Here is an 18,788-nt window from a genome sequence, read left to right as displayed (position 1 = left end):
GCGGGGGCGGCGCGGCGTCGGGTCGGCGGGCGGCTGCGGCGCGTGCGGTTTGTTCCGGCGGTTCGTTCCCCCTCTCCCCTCCCTTCCCCCCTCCCCCGGGGCTTTGCGCCTCTTGTTGTTCTCCTTTACATTGCATTTCTACTGTTGTTTCTTTTAATTTTAATTATTAAACTGTTCTTATCCCAACCCACGAGCGTTACCCTTCTGATTCTCTCCCCCATCTACCGGTGGGGGAGTGAGCGAGCGGCTGTGTGGGGCTGAGCTGCCGCTAAACCACAACATGAGGGCCTGCAATTGTGAGGCTACTTCCAGCTGTCTGTAGAAGGCTTCATCAACTTCCTCTTCTTGATCAGGTGTCCTGTAGCAAATGCCCACAACAGTGTCACCCATATGTGGCTGTCCCTTAATTTTTACCCACAAGATCTCAACTTGTTCTCCTTTCACTCCAAGGCAGAGCTCGATGCATTCCAGTTGCTCCCTCACATAAAGAGCAACTCCCCCAGCTCACCTTGCTGGTCTGTCTTTCCTGAAAGGCCTGTAGCCATCCATGACCACATTCTGGTCATGTGAGCTCTCCCACCGTGTCTCTGTGATTGCAATGAGATCATGGCCCTGCGAATGCACACAGACCTATAGTTCCTCCTGTTTATTCCCCACGCTGCGTGCATTGGTGTACAGGCAGTTCAGAAAGGTGCTTGAGCACACAGGTTTCCCTGGAGGGGTGTAGGAGGATCCACTACAGCCACGCAAACCCTTGAGGTAGTTGGTCTCCTGGTTGCAATCGCATGAGGCCACCACGGCACCTTTATCACTGCTCAGGTTGTCCCGTCTTATTCCCCCATTGTGTGTGATGGCATTAGCATTGCCAGTTTGTCCCCCTCCCCCCATGTTCCTCAGTTTAAAGCCCTCCTCTCCAAGTTTGCCAGCCTGCTGCCAATGGTTCCCTTGCCTCTTCCAGACAGGTGGAGTCCATCCCTCCCTAGCAGTCTATGGTTGTTGAAGAACGTCCAATTGTCATAAAAGCCAAAACTCTCATGTTGACACCAGCCATGTAACCAGGAGTTGATTTGTATCATTTTTTCTATTTCTAGTCACCCGTTTTCCTCCAAAAGGTAGTATGGAGGAGAAGATAACTTGGACACCAATATTTTTCACTTGCTTTTCCAGGGCTTTAGAGTCTTGCTTAGTTCTGCCCAGACTCTGGCCTGCAGCATCATGTGTGCCCACATGGAAGAGTAGCAGAGGAGAGTAATCAGCTCTTTTGACAAGCTGTGGCACCCTCTCATTGATGTCTCAGATCTTACCTCCCAGAAGACAGCAAACCTCTTGCGACTCCCTGTCAGGTCGGCAGATGGGTGCCATGCCACGCCCTGGCTGCCCGTCCTGTCCGCGCGCCCCTGGCCGCTCACGCTCCCTGGGGCCGTGTAAATCTCCTGCCGTTGCTCGTGGCAGCACCCAGGCCACTTCAGCCTCCCTCGAGAGAGCTGCCGGGCTGCTCTGCGCTTCCTCGGACCTCCCTGGCTCCGGGAACCCGCTTGTCCACCCCAATCTAGCGCCCGGCTGTGGAACTTAGTGTTGTCGCTGCTGCATTCGTCTCTGACTGACTGGGCAGCTGCTGGAGCAATTCAAATGCTACCTGTTACCGTATCTGTTAACACCATCCTTTGCACCCAGACTTAATTTTGTTCAGATTGAGCCTTTGTTTCTTGCTCTTCCATTAAAATCAAGTGTGTGTTTCATGCAACTTAGCAAATGCTTATAGGTGCATGGGGTTGTTCTCTCCCAGGTGCAGGACTTTGTACTTCCCCTTGTTAAACTTCATGAGGTTCCTGTCAGCTCATTTCTCCAGCCATCGAGGTCTCTATGGTGTATCAGCCACTCCTTTCAATATCCTTGCCTGCAGCTTGCAGTGACTGTGCATACCTGTAAAAACAGATTGTGATAGATCTACATGTTTGGAGGAAAACTAGGGTATGATGTAGTAATGCCCCAGTGATGCCCAGAACGTGGGCATGAACCTGTGTGTAGCTAGGTGTTACTGCAGACATCGCTTGGGACTTACGACTTTGGTTTTAACTTCAGCTTTGATGCTGTTGGGTTGAGGCTTTTGAGTAACTAAGTCATAGAGTCATAGAATCATTAATGTTGGAAAAGACCTCTAGGATCGTCAAATCTCTCTACTGTCTGCTCCCTTTCTAACAAATGTGTTCTCTAGTCAGAAAGTGAACTCGGAGTAAGGACCATCCCTCAGTGTCTGTCACACAGGATTATTAGAGTCAATTAGACATTGGTCTTGATTCCATAGGTACTCCTGTGTTACACACAATAATATACACCTCTATGTCCTGAATTTTTTCCTTTTACTTTTCCAAGAACCCCTTAAGGAGAACAGACAGATGTTAACACATGGCTAAATACACTCCCTAATACTTTAGGTCTTACAGTGAGACTACCCCTACAACTCCTCATTCGTAAATTCCAGCATTGTTTTCTCAAGGAATTAAAATCCAAAATTCTTCAAAACTCTTTGTGACAATTCATGCTACTGCTTTTTCTTTGATGCCAAACTCCATACATGAAGCTGTTAAAAAAATGATCATCCAATCAAACTGTACTGAATAAGTGATAAATTTGCCTTATTTTCTCAGTCTACATTGAATGAGGAGAATGAATTACATCCTTTAAACATTACCTAGCAGGGAGGCATGAAGAGTTTTAATTTAGGCAATAAATTGTCTTCCAAAGTTTGTTTGTTTTTAATACTGTGATGAGGAAAGCCATTGCACACAGCTAAATGCCTTTTTTTTTTTCTTCCCTTTTCATTTGCCCTGTTAAATCTGGCTTTCTCTAATGCTTTGTGTAATACAGAAGGCTAAATAGTCTCCTCAGCTCAACTCCCACATACAAACCCCACTTGGTCTAAGAATTTATAGGTGTGGGAGTTATTTAGTTAATCTATCTGCCATTATCTGGGCCAAGATTTTAGCATCTGTGCTTATTAATGAAATAAGACTATTGAAGGGCATCACAGCTGAACTTTTCCAGGTTTAGGAACAGTGTTAGGACTTTATGAGCCTCCATAATCATGAGAACACAGTTCCGTACCAGACCTGACTCTAAACCTTCCTAATAAAGGACCTGTCAGTTCTTCCATAATACTTAACAGTAGTTTATGGTTTATGCATTGGATCTCTTCTAAGGCTATTTGGGGCTTGATCGTGTTCCCATAAAAGCCAATGTTGTGCCTTTCTTCCTCATGAGGGTTTTTCATATCATTTTGCATGACTTGTAAAATTGCATCTGTTCATTTCAGGGCTGTCCAGTGTTTGCACTTTGCAGACACATTGTGTTGGTTATGGAAGCAGTCAGCAGCAATGCACTGAGCTAGTCTGTGGGTTAGCACTGGGTAGCACTAAGGCAGTACCCCAGTCATGGGCAGGAGACCAAGCATCCCACGGGCCATCACTTGGACCAACTCAACCCTATTTTAAGACCATCTTGCCTAGTTTTTCTGTGGAAACCTTTTTTAAGGGAAGCATTTTTAATTCAGATGAGGTCAGCTGAGGCTATAAAGTGAACTTGTTCTGGGCAATAAACAAAAATTCTCCAACCTTGTCTTTTTATTAATCTTTTCTCCCTATCTACTCCTTCTGCAACCATGGCCAAAAAGAGAGGGGAAGAAAAAAATAAAGGAGAGAGTTAGGAAGAAACAACCCCTGCTGAAACATCTGTGTGGTCTGTTAGCCATACACCCACATGCTTTCAAAATGCACAAGATAGATTGTGTGTGTGTAACATTTTTATTGAGTATTAAATGAGAGGAAGGAAAAATCTGGCTTTGGTGAAGCTGCTGTATATGCTTATTCAACAGTGTAAATTCTGTAATCCAGAGGTTTAAATATTTGTTTCAAGTAACCAAAGAACAACTTCTTTCAACAGCCACAGATTGCTTTTGAGCTCTCTTTCTCCCTGTACATCCAAACTGACCTCTATCCTTTTCTGTTGATATTTGTGGGCAGCTATCGAAAAAGATTAAGTGGGCTACCACTATCAGATCAGTGTAGCTGTGCAGAATTGCTCTAGTCAGCTTTGCAGAATGTGTTGACTGTGAATTTGCTTTGCAGTGGTACAAGTTGGCTTGACACTCCTGTCCAGGTTAATGATGTCCTGCCAGATCCATTGTGCTGAAGGAAAAGTATCCTTTGCTTTTTCGAGACTTCTGATGGAACAAGAGATAGGCAAAAAGAATTAGTTAATATTTGTCCAGTGGCTTATCTGCACACAGAAGCCTGGTAAAAGGGATTTGGTGCTTCTAGGAAAAATTACCAGCCAAGAAAAGAAGGTTTCAAGTGCAGAGCTGAACAAAATGTTCTCAATGTAACAGATGACTCTTCAAAAGAAAAAAAAAAAAAAAAGGAAAAAGGTCATGGGAGCCTGTTGATTTTGATAAAAGCAAAATGAGAAACAAGTGAAAAGAGTAATTTCTACTTTTTCAAGTACTTCAGTACATCCAAAACAGTCTCCTTCAATTTGACTATGTTAAACTTAGAGATGATAAGTTATTTAATTATATTTACATGTTTCTTTTAAAATAAGCATATAACTGCATGGATCCATATATTATATGTAACATATACATATATTAGCATTATAAGTGTTATAAATGAAAAGCTTTGATTTCTTCCATGTGTCTCTGTGTTTTCAAGAAGCTATTTCAGATTGAAAAGAATAAAAAAGGGGGGTTTTATTTATTTTTCAGGACCTGAAAATGTGTCTTCTTTATACTAAGAGCATAGTATTATTTTTGATATGCTAGGATTTCCTGTGAATGGAAATTCCATTTTCCTTATTAGAACTACAGAAGATATTTTGAACTTCTGTCTTCTTGGAGCTAAATTAGCCCATTTTGCTTAGCCTAAATAGTGTGTTCTTTGTCTGACATTTTCTTTCAGAGAGGCAGTTCTGAAATTTTGCATCTCTCTTCAAGGATATCCTTCTTTTCTATATACTCCTTCATCACAAATTTGTTCATGTGTAATATCAATACCTGGAAATCAGTATGATTTACATGACTGATTAAATACAGAATTCAGCTTAGGCACTATGCGCACATGTAATTGGAGGTACAGGTACTTCTGGGCCACATATATCACAGAATCAGTTCAAGGGTCCTTATGCTGGAGTAAAACACTTCCCACAGGGAGGGTTCAGCATTTGTCAGATCTTTTGTTCATAAATTACCAACTATTTGTACCACAGCAGTCCAAATAAGAGGCACAGAATAAGACAGAGCACAAGCCAGATGGGACACCTGGCTTCTAGTGGCTTTCATGGCCATGCTTCATAGCCTGTACCCCTCCCATGCCCAGAGATGTCCGTGTCACGTGACAGGTAGCGGCTGCAGCATCCCAGAATGGCCAGAGAGAAAACTGCTGCTACCAGAACTATTTGTTCATCTTATAAGCTGCTCCTTGCCCATTCCCAAAGACAGTATATGGCCATCAGCAATCCACAACCCACAACATGGATGAATTCTCCTTGCAGGTTCCTTAGCCCTTTTCTGCCATAACATTCACAGCGTGAAGAAACAAAGAGTAGGAGGATAAGAGGGATGAAGTGACTCAGGATGGCAGATCAGTTGGACAGCCTAGGCTAAAACTCAGGTCTCTGGTAGACCATACTGCCTCTTAGTGATGCAGCGGTGGCTTTAATTATAACCAGTTAACTCTAAAGTCTGAAGCCTGACATGCAGGTGTGCTACTGGTAAGGAACTGCAATGCATCCACATCATTATTTCCTTTGGAAATGGAGTTAATGACCACTGTCCATGGCATTCTAAACAATTCTTGATTTTGGAGCATCAAACACAAAGCTTCTTAACTAAACTTGATTCTCATTTGGTTTGTTCTTCAAGAGATATTTGCGTGCCTCAAGTATCAAGAAAAAGTGGGAGTTCAGGGTGACTTTAAGAAGAAAAGCACCCTCACTGACAATATAATCATCATCTTGGAAGCAAATAACTGAGGTTAACCAGTGTCCTCGCTGCAAGAATGACCAGGTTAATAGTTATCCCCTGCACTTTGTTCCTTTTTTGAAGTGAGGAGAAAGTCCCCAACAAGAGTTTTTTCAAGAAGATCATGACATTAACAACTCAGAGAGTACTGTGAGGGAAGCACTTAGCATGTTTCATGGATATTTTGGTCTACATTTTAATCAGTATCTTCTCCAGATAGAAACACAGTAGTCCTTCAGGCTGTGCCATCCAATATTATGGCCCCTAATTTTTAACTTCATGTTTAACTTAACTTTAACTTGTTAACTTAAACACATTTAACTTAACAGTATGTCCTAAATGATGCTTGAGAGCAATACAAATTTTTGGTTTTTAGAATAATTTAAATATTGCATTTTACTAATTTAAATATGGCATTTTTCAAATTGTAAACTTCAGGCTTGATATATATTCAGAACCATAAATCAGAGTGGTTTAATTTACAAAACACTAAGGAGACAGAGAGCTCGAAGTATTTATTTTATCCAAATCACCCTGAGTAGTTTATGTTCACCTGTGATGTACGTTCATTTTATTCTACACCTACTAGTGAATTCTCAGCAAACCCTGCTAGGATTTGGCTTATGCAGTCAACTTAATTCTCTTAAGAGTGGCCAACATAATGAAATTCATCAATAGTTATTGCATAAAGTCAGGGAATCTAAGACTTGGCTCTGATTTTGTGAATGTTGCTATAACTAGATATAACATAACTGAAATCTACAGTCCCAGCAGTAAAAGGCAGCCCAACATGTTCTGAATCCAACACAGATTCAGAATTTCATTTTTATGATTTATGACTTAACATCCTGCACCTGGGGAGGAAAAACACCATGCACCAGTACATGCTGGGGGCTGACCTGCTGGAAAGCAGCTCTGTTGAGAAGGACCTGGGAGTGCTGGCAGGCAGCAGGCTGACCCTGGGCCAGCAACGTGCCCTTGTGGCCAAGAAGACCAAGGGTATCCTGGGCTGCATTAAAAGGATTGTGGCCAGCAGGTCGAGAGAGGTTATCCTCCCCCTCTACTCTGCCCTAGTGAGACCACATTTGGAGTGCTGTGTCCAGTTTTGGGCCCCCCACTTTAAGAAGGACAGGGAACTGCTCGAGCAAGTCCAGCTGAGAGCTATTAAGATGATCAGGGGAGTGGAGCATCTCCCTTATGAGGAAAGGCTGAGAGACTTGGGTATGTTCAGCTTGAACAAGAGAAGTCTGCAGGGGGATCCTATCAATGCTTATAAATATCTGAAGGGTGGGTATCAAGAGGATGGAACTGGACTCTTTTCAGTGGTGCCCAACGACAGGACAAGGGGCAATGGGCACAGAATGGGCACAAGTTCGAACACAAGAAGTTCCACCTGAATATGTGAAAAAATTTCTTTCCTGTGCAGGTGCCAGAGCAGTGGAACAGGCTGCCCAGGGAGGCTGTGGAGTCCCTTCCCTGGGGACACTGAAAACCCACCTGGACACGTTCCTGTGCCCCTGCTCTGGGTGTGCCTGCTCCAGCAGGGGGGTTGGACAAGATGATCTCCAGAGGTCCCTTCCAACCCTGCCATTCTGTGGTTCTGTGATTCTGTGATTTTCTTGTTCAAGTAGGAAAGCCTTGTGTATTGAGCAATTCCATGTTGTCTCACTACAAATATTTCCAATACAGAGTCTGTCTGAACTAGCCTTATTAATTCCCTTTACAACCAGTGAGGAAAACCAGTCATTAGCAGGTGATTCAGATGGATGTCTGAAAAAGATGAACCTCATACTCTGTAGTTGACAGTTTCTTTTCAATGCCTATGAAAGGAACTTAGGTAACTCATTCAGACGTAGACATCCATATTACAGGTGGCTCACTTTAGGTGACAGTAGTTACATTTCTTTTCAAAAGAAATCTCAGTTGGTGTTTTCTCTGCCTAATGGACAGGAGAATAAGATGGCTATTTCTCCTATAAATGATGGCTTTTGGAGAGAGCAGAGAAGAGAGAATGACACTAAAGGTTTGAGAACGTCTATTGTCCTTTACAAAGGTGGCATGTAGCTGAAGAGAGCCAATGTTATCTGCAACTTACAAGCTGAGGTCCAAGGAAGCCTCATGCCACAGTGAACTAACTCCAGGTCTGTTGCTACCTTGATACTTATGAAACATCTAAATGAAATTAATGTAAATGTTAAATAAAACTTCCTGTTCCTTAAAAAGGACTTCCTTGGCAGGGGAAGTTGGCAGAGCAGATAAGCTATATAACATTGTTATACTGTCCTGGCATTTGGGGAGAATAAGTTGCTTTAAAGCCTTCACTACTTTGCTCCAGGAAAGAAAGGTTGTAGGAATTGTTTGCAACAGAATGATTTCCGTAGCTTATTTAGCTGTGGAGGCATTATTTCATTTATAGTTAACTTTACTTTGGTTTTTTTCTTTGAACAGCATACAAGTCAGTTATAAAACAGACAGTGCCCTGAAGAATTCCAAGTTTTGGGTTCAACATAGAGAGAAGACAGAAGAAAGAAACAAAGAGGCAGTACAGGAAAGGATAAGTATTTCATCATATGGTGGGATCCTGTCTTTTGCCTACCTGACTTTTTGCTGAGTAACACGGGATCCTATGGATGTGGCAAGCAAATGGAGGAGAAATCTGGCCAACTGTGCAAGCAGCGGTGGTGGGACACATCCAAAAAGAAGTATCATGACATTTCAGCATTAATACTTCAAATACCATTCCTGTTCTGCAACTTATATTGATAATTTTGAAGTTTTTCATCTTTATTTGGGATAGTCACCATAAACTCTGATGTTTCACATAGAATAAAAAAGCTTGTTTCATTCAGCTCTACTTGTCTTGTGCAATGTGATTTCATTATGATTTCAGATATGTGACAGCTGAGAAACAACTTCCTGCTAGTTTACGTGAACATGTGTAGGAAGAGAATGTTATCAGTGTACTCCGACAGCAAGCAAAATAATTTGAACATATTAGCTTTAGCTGTGGCTGCTTCTTAAGTTGCTTTTGACATCTAGAAGGTCAGCATGGAAGGATATTTTAGAGAAAAGAGTAAAAGAAGGGGGTATAAAGGATACTGAAGGCAAAGGTGGAGAAAAAAAAGACATCAGGGCTGTTTTGTATTGGAGGCAAAGCATCATGAACAATTCTAGTTGAGCAAAATAGACACTCAAAGGGATTAGGAAATAAAAGAGAACGGATTGTTAGCTTTAACCATGCAGTGATAGAATGGGAGGACCACTCAATAAGATGATGGGAATGAAAAGCTGAAGCTCTTTAATGCAGTATTATTTATTACATTTTTTAACAAAGTATGCAATAGATAATGTTGGAGCTCTTCAAAGCTCAGCTGTCTCTTAACTGCCCCTTTTAATACCTAAGTCCAAACTTCAGATCCTCAGGACAGCTGCTCTGTTATCAACTAAACCTAGAAGTGTCTACAGCCTCTAGGTACCTAGCCTGAGATTTTGCTGTGAAAACCCAAGGGGCTGTCTGAATAGAGATTTGAAGAAGGGCATCCTCAGAACATCATAAGCTAGGGATTTCTTTGCCTGATCCCCAGAAAACTCACAAAGCATTTCCTGCAGTTCTCTCTTGAAGGTCACAATCTGGTGGTCATACTCAGCCCATGATTGAGCTTCAGTTAACATGACCTTATAGTGGCTTCAGTTGCTCATGTTCTTCTTCGTACTAAATGCCTGACTGTGAACTGGAGCTGGAAAGTGAATTAATATTTAACTTTCTCTAGTTTAGTCACCTAAACTAAACAGTGACCCAGAGAGCCACCCCTTCTCTCTATTTTCTCTCCTTTCTCTTCTCTTCTTTCCTTCTTCCAGTGGAGAAATGACTTTTAAATACTTTCTTTTGCAACATGTGATTTTTTTCCACAGTTTTGTTTGGAATAACAGTGCTATCTAAGATCCCTGTCAGCCTGGTCCTGAGGGCACCTTATGTGAGGTGGGAAAGGCAAATGCTCTCAGAGAGGTGGAAGTGTTCTCTGAGCTGTGGATGGGTGAGAAGCACCAAAGCTACTAAGGAACTGGATGCTTTTCCTGAGTAGTTTTGCAGAGGACTGTGTAGCCTGGTTTGACTTTGGCTTTGTTTTTAAAGGACAGTGTTTATTTGGGCAATCCGTACATTTGGCCTTCCAAGTACAAACAGATCATTGGAGACATGAACGGTCTGTGTGCTCATGGCCTTTTCTAATGGGACTGTGGTGGAGTGATTTGGAAGTTTTGCCACTTCTGGGTTTCTCTGCTCTCTAGGTCACTGGCATAAAAAGTATTTCTGATGTCAACACAGAACAAAGTTCCCTGTGATCAGCTGCCTGTTTACTGCAAATTCACCTATGGCTGAGGCTTGCTTAGGAGTGGAAGAGACTTCAGTACAGCAGGACAGTGAACTCTCTGGAGTGTGTCTATATCAAGCCTTCTTCCATCAAAAAAACAAATGCTCTTGTCCACATAAAAATTCTCTTTCTGCCAGGCTTCTAGGCACCCTGAATGCTGGATACCCAAATTTCTTGATCAGCAAGAAGGAGGCTGTTTAGTTTCTATTTTTATTGAGCAAACAAATACTGTCTTCCTCACAAATATCTGCTACATCTGGCTTTGCTTCCCGTATTGCACAACTCTCCACCGAGTTAACTAATTTGTGTTTTGCTAATGCATACATTGACTAGAAGAAATAAAGAAAGAGATAATCCCTCATTTTCCCTTAAGAGTGTCTTCCAGTGGTTAAACTTTCCACTGTCAGGACTTTCACTGCTTGTTTTCTGTTTGAAGAAGCAGCTAAGCAATCACAGCTCTTTCAATGCCTCAGAGCAGTATATTTTCTGTAATTTTCACATGATTTTGCTGCCTCTTCTCTTTAGCCTCCATACATTCTCTTTATATATGTATTTTTAAATTGTGGGCATCAAAGCTAGATAGGGTGCTCCAGAAAAATGTTCTCCATAATCCATTGCTCATGCAACAAATTTTCTTTTTTTTTGCTAAGCTGTGAACTTCTCCTTCCTATTATTGTACAATTTTGAACTCTTACTGTCAAATGCTGAACTGGATTCTGTTGTATAAATATAGTCCAGAAACCTTCTTTCTCTTCCTTGAAGCACAAATTATATCCATAAGAACCAGCCAAAGTATTTATAGCAAATAATTTATTTCATTAGTTTCATTCTAACTCTGTTTGATGTGTATTTTTTTACAACTTTGGAACAGTTTGTTGCATATTTTATGCACGAATATTTCAATCTATTGGCTGTGCACAGGCTATTTGTGCCAACTGTGTCTCTGGCTCTTCAGTTGTCTTAATCAATCTAGTTGGTATTTTTTAATGAAAAATAAATACTGTCAGGGACTGCGTACTGAATCAGACAGACCTTTGCTTTGATCTACTATAATCATTCCTCTATTTGTGTGTATCTATTCCTTGGGAAAAAAAAATCAGAAGTCAAACTTCATGATACTGAGTTGTAAGGAATCTACAATGGTTAGGAAAAAAAATGTTAATATACCCCAAATTGTCATTGTCTGAATGAAACATTTCTGTTCCTTGCAACATGACAATTCTTCACTTCAATATTTCACTAAATGAAAATGAAATAATTTCTAAAGGAAATCAACAATTATGACTTTTTGTCATGTTTTAGGGCCGGGATATGCCACACAACTCCAATTCCATTCAGAGACGTGGTCCTCTGTTTTTGGCCAAAACTGTAATATACAACAGATAAGAAACAGCATTCAGCATAGCTACATTAGCTTTTGTGTGATATTTGATATCCTATGGAAGGAAAAAAATATTCCTGAGAACTTTCACAGGAAAAGTGACAAGTATTAATCTATAATAATTTTCAATATTTTTATGAAAGAGGAAATAAATAATTTGAATGAATAGTGTCTTTTTTTTTTAAGCATTTTCCTGTTTTAATGTCTTTATTTATATTAGGGAAAAACTTGAGGCCACTGCAAGAGGGGTAAGCTTTTTTTATAATTAAGACGCTGCTTTCAAATCCTTGTGATCATTACTTGGACCTGTCTTGTGCTCTCTGGCCTTGGGCAGATCACCTAAGCTCTGTACCTCATACTCTTTTTGTAGGGAAAGAATTGAATAATTTCTATCTTCTGCTCTTTTTCTCCCTTGTTTTTTTACGCTACTCTCTTCTATGAGAAGGAAGGCCTCGATTTATCTTACCTATCTTTCAGCACTTCAGGTATCAGCACTATTTATGTATAGGCAAGGCAGAGAACCACTTCCAGAGGGCAACTGGGACATAAGTCTGAAGCATCCTGCATAGTGCCCCACTGATTATAGGAGAAGCCTCAAGTGACTTTGGTCCTAAATTAGACTTCTCAGTTAAATGTCTCAAGTTAGGTCAGATGAATCCAGGCTGGACTGTCTTTCATTACTAAACACTACTTATCACAGAGGGTCCCAATCTTCACTGGGACTGCAAGTGAAATATGAATACTGACAAAATAGTAATAATGCTTGTATCTGGCAAATGACAAAGCTGTTTCAAAAGTTTGCAGATGGTTCTTCCTTTTTTTTTTTTTAGCATCTGAACAGACCAAATCTTCTGAAGTGTACAGGTTCTTTTGCTATCAGGATGTAATCTTTAAAAGTACATCAAAGTTACTTAAGTAAAGCCTAAAATGTCAACTTGACTGGAATCAAAGTCAAATAGGCTCAGCAAAAAGGTTATTGTCCACTTGTGTTTCTAAAATGCTCTGTTCTTGGAACTGGAAAGGAAAATTATCAGGAAGGCTTCCCCGGGTGACAACAGTTTGTCAGGTCTTTCCTGCCTGTTTTAGGGCTGTAAATCTTATCTTTTACAAATGAGGCTTTCAAAGTTCAAAGGATGGCTCTTCAAAATTCTGTGAAGTCAGGTCTCCTGACTGGGCTTACATGGGTTTGTTGTAAAGGCTGAACATGCAGGTTCAGAGCACTTGACTTATTTCTCTGTCTCTGCCTACCCTGGGCTTGCAGGACTGTACAATAAAAGAGGAGGATGGCAGAGATCTTTTCCAGGAAATGTACTGTTGAGAGTGTCCCTGTTAGGAAAATATTCTCTTGCAAATATTTACTCCACTTTTGACCGAACCCTAAAAACTAAAGTTCCAACTGTGCAGGCTGAACTGGCTGGAGGCCACCCTGTGTTATCAGCATGTGTGTATTTATGGGAGACAGGACATTGCAATGATTTACCTCTGATTTCTGGCAAAGTGGGCACAATTCCACCCCTCAAATGGGCTTGAAAACTCAGTTTCTCTCCTTTTCTTAAGAAATACATGGTTATCCTTTCTGTTTTAACCTGAGGCCAGGCAGTTCCTTCTTGCACTATGGAAAGCAAGCACAGCTCCATTCTCATCCCAGACTGTCTCCCAGTGGTGGATGACAAACCATGCTGGATCATCAGCTGTGGCAGAGACCTCCCCATCCCACAGGCATTTGCATCTCCGAGATAACAAGTCACACAGCTATGTGTGAACACACGTACATACATACATAAGAAATCTTAGCAAGGCAAAGGATGTTTGAGTTCTTAAGTTTGGCCAAATATCAAAGAGTTTAAGAAAATGCAAATGAAGGAAATCCATAACCAAACCTAAGCCTGAGGCTTCTGAAGTCTTTGAGCTGAAGTTCTCAACCTTCACATAAGGACTTGGATGCTTCCTATCTAAAATCAAATTGCTCCCATCAAATCCCTCCCATCCCACCTGTCTAGACAAGGCCTGCAGAGCACAAATGCATTCTGTCCTACACAAACTTACTGTCGTGTTCCTTCCCATATACACACCAACTTGTGTCTTTATATGTGTGTCCATATATATGTGTCTATATATGTGTGTCCATAATGGCCAGGTCGTTTCCCCCTGCTATTTACAATGGCTGTATGGCCGCACATTGAGTCACTCACAATGCGGGTGGGTATAAGAAAGAAGAGAGTATGACTGAAATGAAGGAGTTCTCCTGAGCAATATTCAGTCCCCACCTTTATCATAAATTGATTTATTGGTCATGAATATTTGTCATTGTCTGGGCCTTGGAGTCCAACACATATGAAATAACAATGTTCTTTTTCTTCTTCTTTAACTTTTCTATTTGTGTTTTAGGTTTTGGGGGTTGAAGAGTGTCTTGTGTCTCAGAAATGAGCCCCAGTTTTACATTGGGATTTAGATATTAGTGCAGAACTTATGGTGATGTAAATGAAATGGCACTTGGGTAGGAGAAACCAAAACCCAAAGACTTCTTTCACAGAAAGGTGATCTGCCAACGCTGTTTGGGTGTTTGTTCAATCTTTCTTAATCATTTTTGTCTGAGATAACATAAGAGTAAGAGGATGCAGTTCTACGGTATATGATTAAGGGCTTGCTGTCCTTAAAAAATGATGGATTTATGTGCAAATGACATACTTTCAGTACCTACTTATGTCTGTTTTTCTCTGAAGCAACACATTGAGTAGTGTTTCTATGTATTCAGAGAATTCTGTTTTCCAGAAAGAAATCACCGTTAAATAAAAATGATATACGAGAAAGAACTTGACCTCTGCACAAATATCTTTGTCTCCATCCAGCTTCCATAAAGCTAGTGCAAAAACCTTCTAAGGAGAGCTGGGTTGGATGCTCTTGCGTGTAAACCAAGATATATAGCCTCATAACTTTTTCTCAGCATGTCTTATTTATTCAGTGGATTCCGTCATCTCTTTCCATGGGGACACTTGCAATCTCCTCTGTCAATAATGCCAGTCATCAAATCCCAATGGTCAAATTGCCACAACCATAATTGTCACCTCCTTTTTGCTTTGCTGTGCTTCCTCACCTGCCAGCATCAATATATTTAAGACATAGCCTATAAAAACAACCAGGTAGCATGCAAAGAATAACCAAGTACTCTTTCTACTTGCCTTGTTTTCACTTCTGTTCTCTTTTTTTTATCTGACTGCTTTGTCCACATTAAACCCCAGTGATGAAGCTAGGAGTTATCCCACTGGGGCAGAATCCAGCACAGACTGAGTCCTTCGGGCAAGGAATTGCTTTTCTGTTGAAGTGCCCAGCATATTTTGAAGGAATAGTTTAGTATAATAACTATTGATGTTGCTACCACACAGGGGAAGACAAATTATTGTCTGTGTCTTGCAATTATGTTTTTTTCTCACATTGTGAAGATATAAACAAGAGCAGGGGATATGTGTGTGTGTATGTCGTGTGGTACGATAACTGCACGATCAATTACTTTTGCCTTGCATTTCAAATGATAGGCAATTGCTGCACACCCACTCCTTTGTGTCTGATTGCTTAATTCATTTACTTAATTCATTTAGGCAGAAGAGTCCGTGATGGTTCCAGCTGTCTGGCTTTCTAAGCTAGAGCTGTGGGCAATCAATTATCACTACCAGTCCAAAAAGCAGAAATGCATGCATGCAGCTTTCAAATCCTACTTATAAGGTTAGCACAAGCCATTTGTTACAGAATGCAAAGCCTGACCAGAGCGTTTCAATCTCTTTGCAAAGCCGTCACTTCCTTCCAGCAGTCAGGAGGATAGCAGCCGGAGGAAGGGTGTGAGGAGGGAGGAGCGGCCGAGAGGGGCTGGGATGGACTGACTGCAACCCCCATCCCCACCCCTGCGCCCCGCGGGGTGGGGAGAGGAGTTGGGAGGGAAGGGGTGAAGGTGGGACTGGGGAAAGGGATGGGGGTGGAGAAGGGTTTTTTATTTCTTTCTTTCTCACTACCTAAATCTATTTTAGCTGACAATAAGTTAAAATAATTTTGCCCAAGTTCAGTCTGTTTTGCCTGTGACAGTGGTTAGTAATTATTGTCCTGTCTGTATCTTGACCTGTGAGCTTTTCCATCTTATTTTCTTCCCCTGTCCTGCTGAGGAGGGGGAGCGATAGAGCAGCTGGGTGGGAGTTTTGCCGTTAGCCAAGGTTAACCCACTGCAGTAGGAAAGTGGTGGGAAAGTTTTGGGAGCAGGCTTACACCTTATACAGATTGCAGTCATTATGTCACAACCTGTTTGTGTCAGCTCCAAATCAGTGTCATGATGGATCCTGATGTTGCTCTCACTGGCAAAGAAACCCCGGTGGTATCTCCTGAAAGTTTTCTTTTCCACAGTCCAGCTGTACACATTACAGCTTTGGGAACGGATGCTAGATTTATCCCACCCTGTTGTGTGCACATAACTGATACGCTTTCTTTAAGCACCTAGACCTACACGGTTTGGGGCTGGGTGCTTCAGGATCCTAGCATACAGTGTATGAAGACATCCCAGGGAATTTAGGTATCTACAGAGGGCAAGTCTTTGTAAGTGTGAGCTAACTTGCCCTTTGGAAATGCCTGACTGTCTCCACTGACAATAAAGCACCTTCAGTCTGTCAGGTTGAATCTTGGCCTCCTCGTAGTATCACTGAAAACATGGTTGAAGGGCCAGTTGGGACATATCTCTCTCTGCACCCCAGGAGTGTTCCCACAAAGACGACACTACATCTATTTGTAGTCTAGTCTGATTGATAGCAACTTACCCCAGGAGACGTAGACCTAGGACTGTACCAAGACTGAAATATTCAAGAAAAAAAGAATTTGAAACTGTCAATGTTTTTGCAAGGTTTCTGGCTGGCTGATGGGAAGGAGTCCTACAATAGCCAGGTAGTAACTGTGACCCTGCTTTGCAGACAGCCTTTGCACGAAATTACTCAATTTCAGCAAGTGATTTGGCCTAACAGTGTCACAGCCCTCAGACATTGTGACAAGGTGAATGCCTCCTTCTTTGAGGAGAAAGGCTTTGGATCCTTTGTGATATTTAATGGAGATTAATGATTCAGAATTTCTGTAGCAGTGGGAGACCATTATCCCACAGCAATGCTTTACTTGATTGGCCCAATATCTTTCAGTGTGTGTATTTGATAATCTTTTTTGATTTGACTTCGTTGCTAACAGCCCATGGCTGTGTGGAGAACACCTTACAATTACCCAGAACCTTTCATCTGGAAACCTTGGGGCTTTGAAAATTAATAAATATATTAATAATTAATAGTGTCAATAGTAATGCCTCCTACTTTATCAATGTGGGAATTGAGACACAGAAAGGCTGCTGAGTGCTTAAACAAGGCTAGCTGAAGCTGGGGCATGTTTAGATGAGAGGAGTTGGTGTTGCTGTAATTACAGCATGATTGCATTGCTGGAGACACCCAATGAAGACAGACTATTCCACTACTAAACAAGAGAGTTATTTTACGGGACTACTATCACTCATGTAAAAAACCCACAGGTCCCTGCCTACTCTTACCATCGGAGTACGGGCCAAAATAGTCCAACTTTCAGAGGTTCAGATCATTTACATGTTCCAGAGAAGCTGATAAGACAGAACAAATTTCATAATTATAACTTAGAGCTAAGTAAGGGCTCTATTAAAGTGGCTGGTAATGAAAATTAGGTAGCGATTACTGATGCACAGCTATCCCTGGATCGGTGACGATCCCACTGCATTGGTGACTGTTGGCTGACTCCCTGCAAATCTCATAGAACGTGGAGGCCCAGAGCAGGGACATAGGATGGTGGACTTCAAGTTTGTTGCTCCATTGATGAAAGCCCTTAGGCACCTCTGAGGAAAACTCAGCAATAAAGTGCTAAGCATGCATCTAAGCACTCTTTGAATAGGTTACCATGAATGAGAGTGTAATTTGAGGGTGAAGGGGAGAGAGAGAGGTTCCAAGTACAAAACACTGCCAACGGTGATGCAGGAAAAAGAGTAAATGAGCAAGCCAGGCTGGTCTCCCCGGTGGAGTCAAGAGACTGTTGGTGAAAGAGAAGGTCCTGGTCATATAATTAATTGCTTGATGTTGGCATGGCAGTTAGAGAACGTGAACTGTTCCTGAAGTGCTATGTATTATTTATTATTCCTACCCACTCATTACTGTATCTGACACCAGTTCAAACAGACTTCGTAACATGTCTTTATGCTGTCCCTCCCTTTAAGAGTTTCTCCCTGCATCCCCCATAATCTTCCCCTTCCCAAGCAGTCCTGTGGTGTGTGTGGCTAAGCAGCAAATGTTTGCAATAGGTTAAAGAGAGTAATTAACAGAGACCACAACACAGCTCTTGCAAAACACACAATGTGTTTATTCAGCATCAGGTTGGCTAATTCCTAATGAAAGGGCACTGCACAGCAGAGTGCAGGACCCCAGTGGTCAGAAATAGTTCCACTTAAATGTTATTTACCTACAAAAAGCCCAGATCTAATTAGGGATGTGGGAGCCAGCAAGGGTGAAATCAAAACCTTGCCCCAACCATATCCTCCATGCTGGTCCCCAAAATAAGTCTTTAAATAGACACACAAATGCTCAGTTGCATTTGGCTTGTGTACTTTTCTGCTTCTCTAAACTTTCTCCATTTGGCTCAGACTGGAAGTAGGAGTGAATGAAAGATCATGACAGGATTTGACTTTGTGGTATTTCCAGAAACCTTACAGACACACACACAAAAACAAACTAAAAATTGCCTGACATCACAAGATGCTGTAGAGCACTGGTAGCTAAACACACTTTGATTCCCCATGCCAGGCTGGAGGCAGTAGAAGCAAACCTCCTTTGTTTTTCACAATATATTTGCAGTCGATTTATGGTATTTATGTGGACCCGGCATCCTGTGGAATCTTATGATTACAATGTCTTTCATAAATATTTATCCCCCCAGCACCCCAGTAAATGAGGAGTGTTATTATCCTCTATTAGAGATGGGGAACAGAGACTCATAA

General features: G+C 41.6%; 1 long non-coding RNA gene across 1 annotated transcript in view; it reads right to left on the bottom strand.

The window, feature by feature from the left end:
- Positions 1-3,793: 3,793 nt before the first annotated feature.
- LOC142053984 (uncharacterized) overlaps positions 3,794-18,788 on the bottom strand; it is a 40,714-nt gene continuing 25,719 nt past the window's right edge. The window contains exon 6 of the long non-coding RNA XR_012659410.1: positions 3,794-4,219. This is a non-coding gene — a long non-coding RNA (uncharacterized LOC142053984). The remainder of the gene's footprint in view (positions 4,220-18,788) is intronic.

This window comes from Phalacrocorax aristotelis, chromosome 2 (assembly GCF_949628215.1).
Source record: "Phalacrocorax aristotelis chromosome 2, bGulAri2.1, whole genome shotgun sequence".
NCBI lineage: Eukaryota > Metazoa > Chordata > Aves > Suliformes > Phalacrocoracidae > Phalacrocorax > Phalacrocorax aristotelis.
The sequence above is the reverse complement of the archived record's forward strand: the minus strand, read 5'-3'. Positions and strand labels throughout refer to the sequence as shown.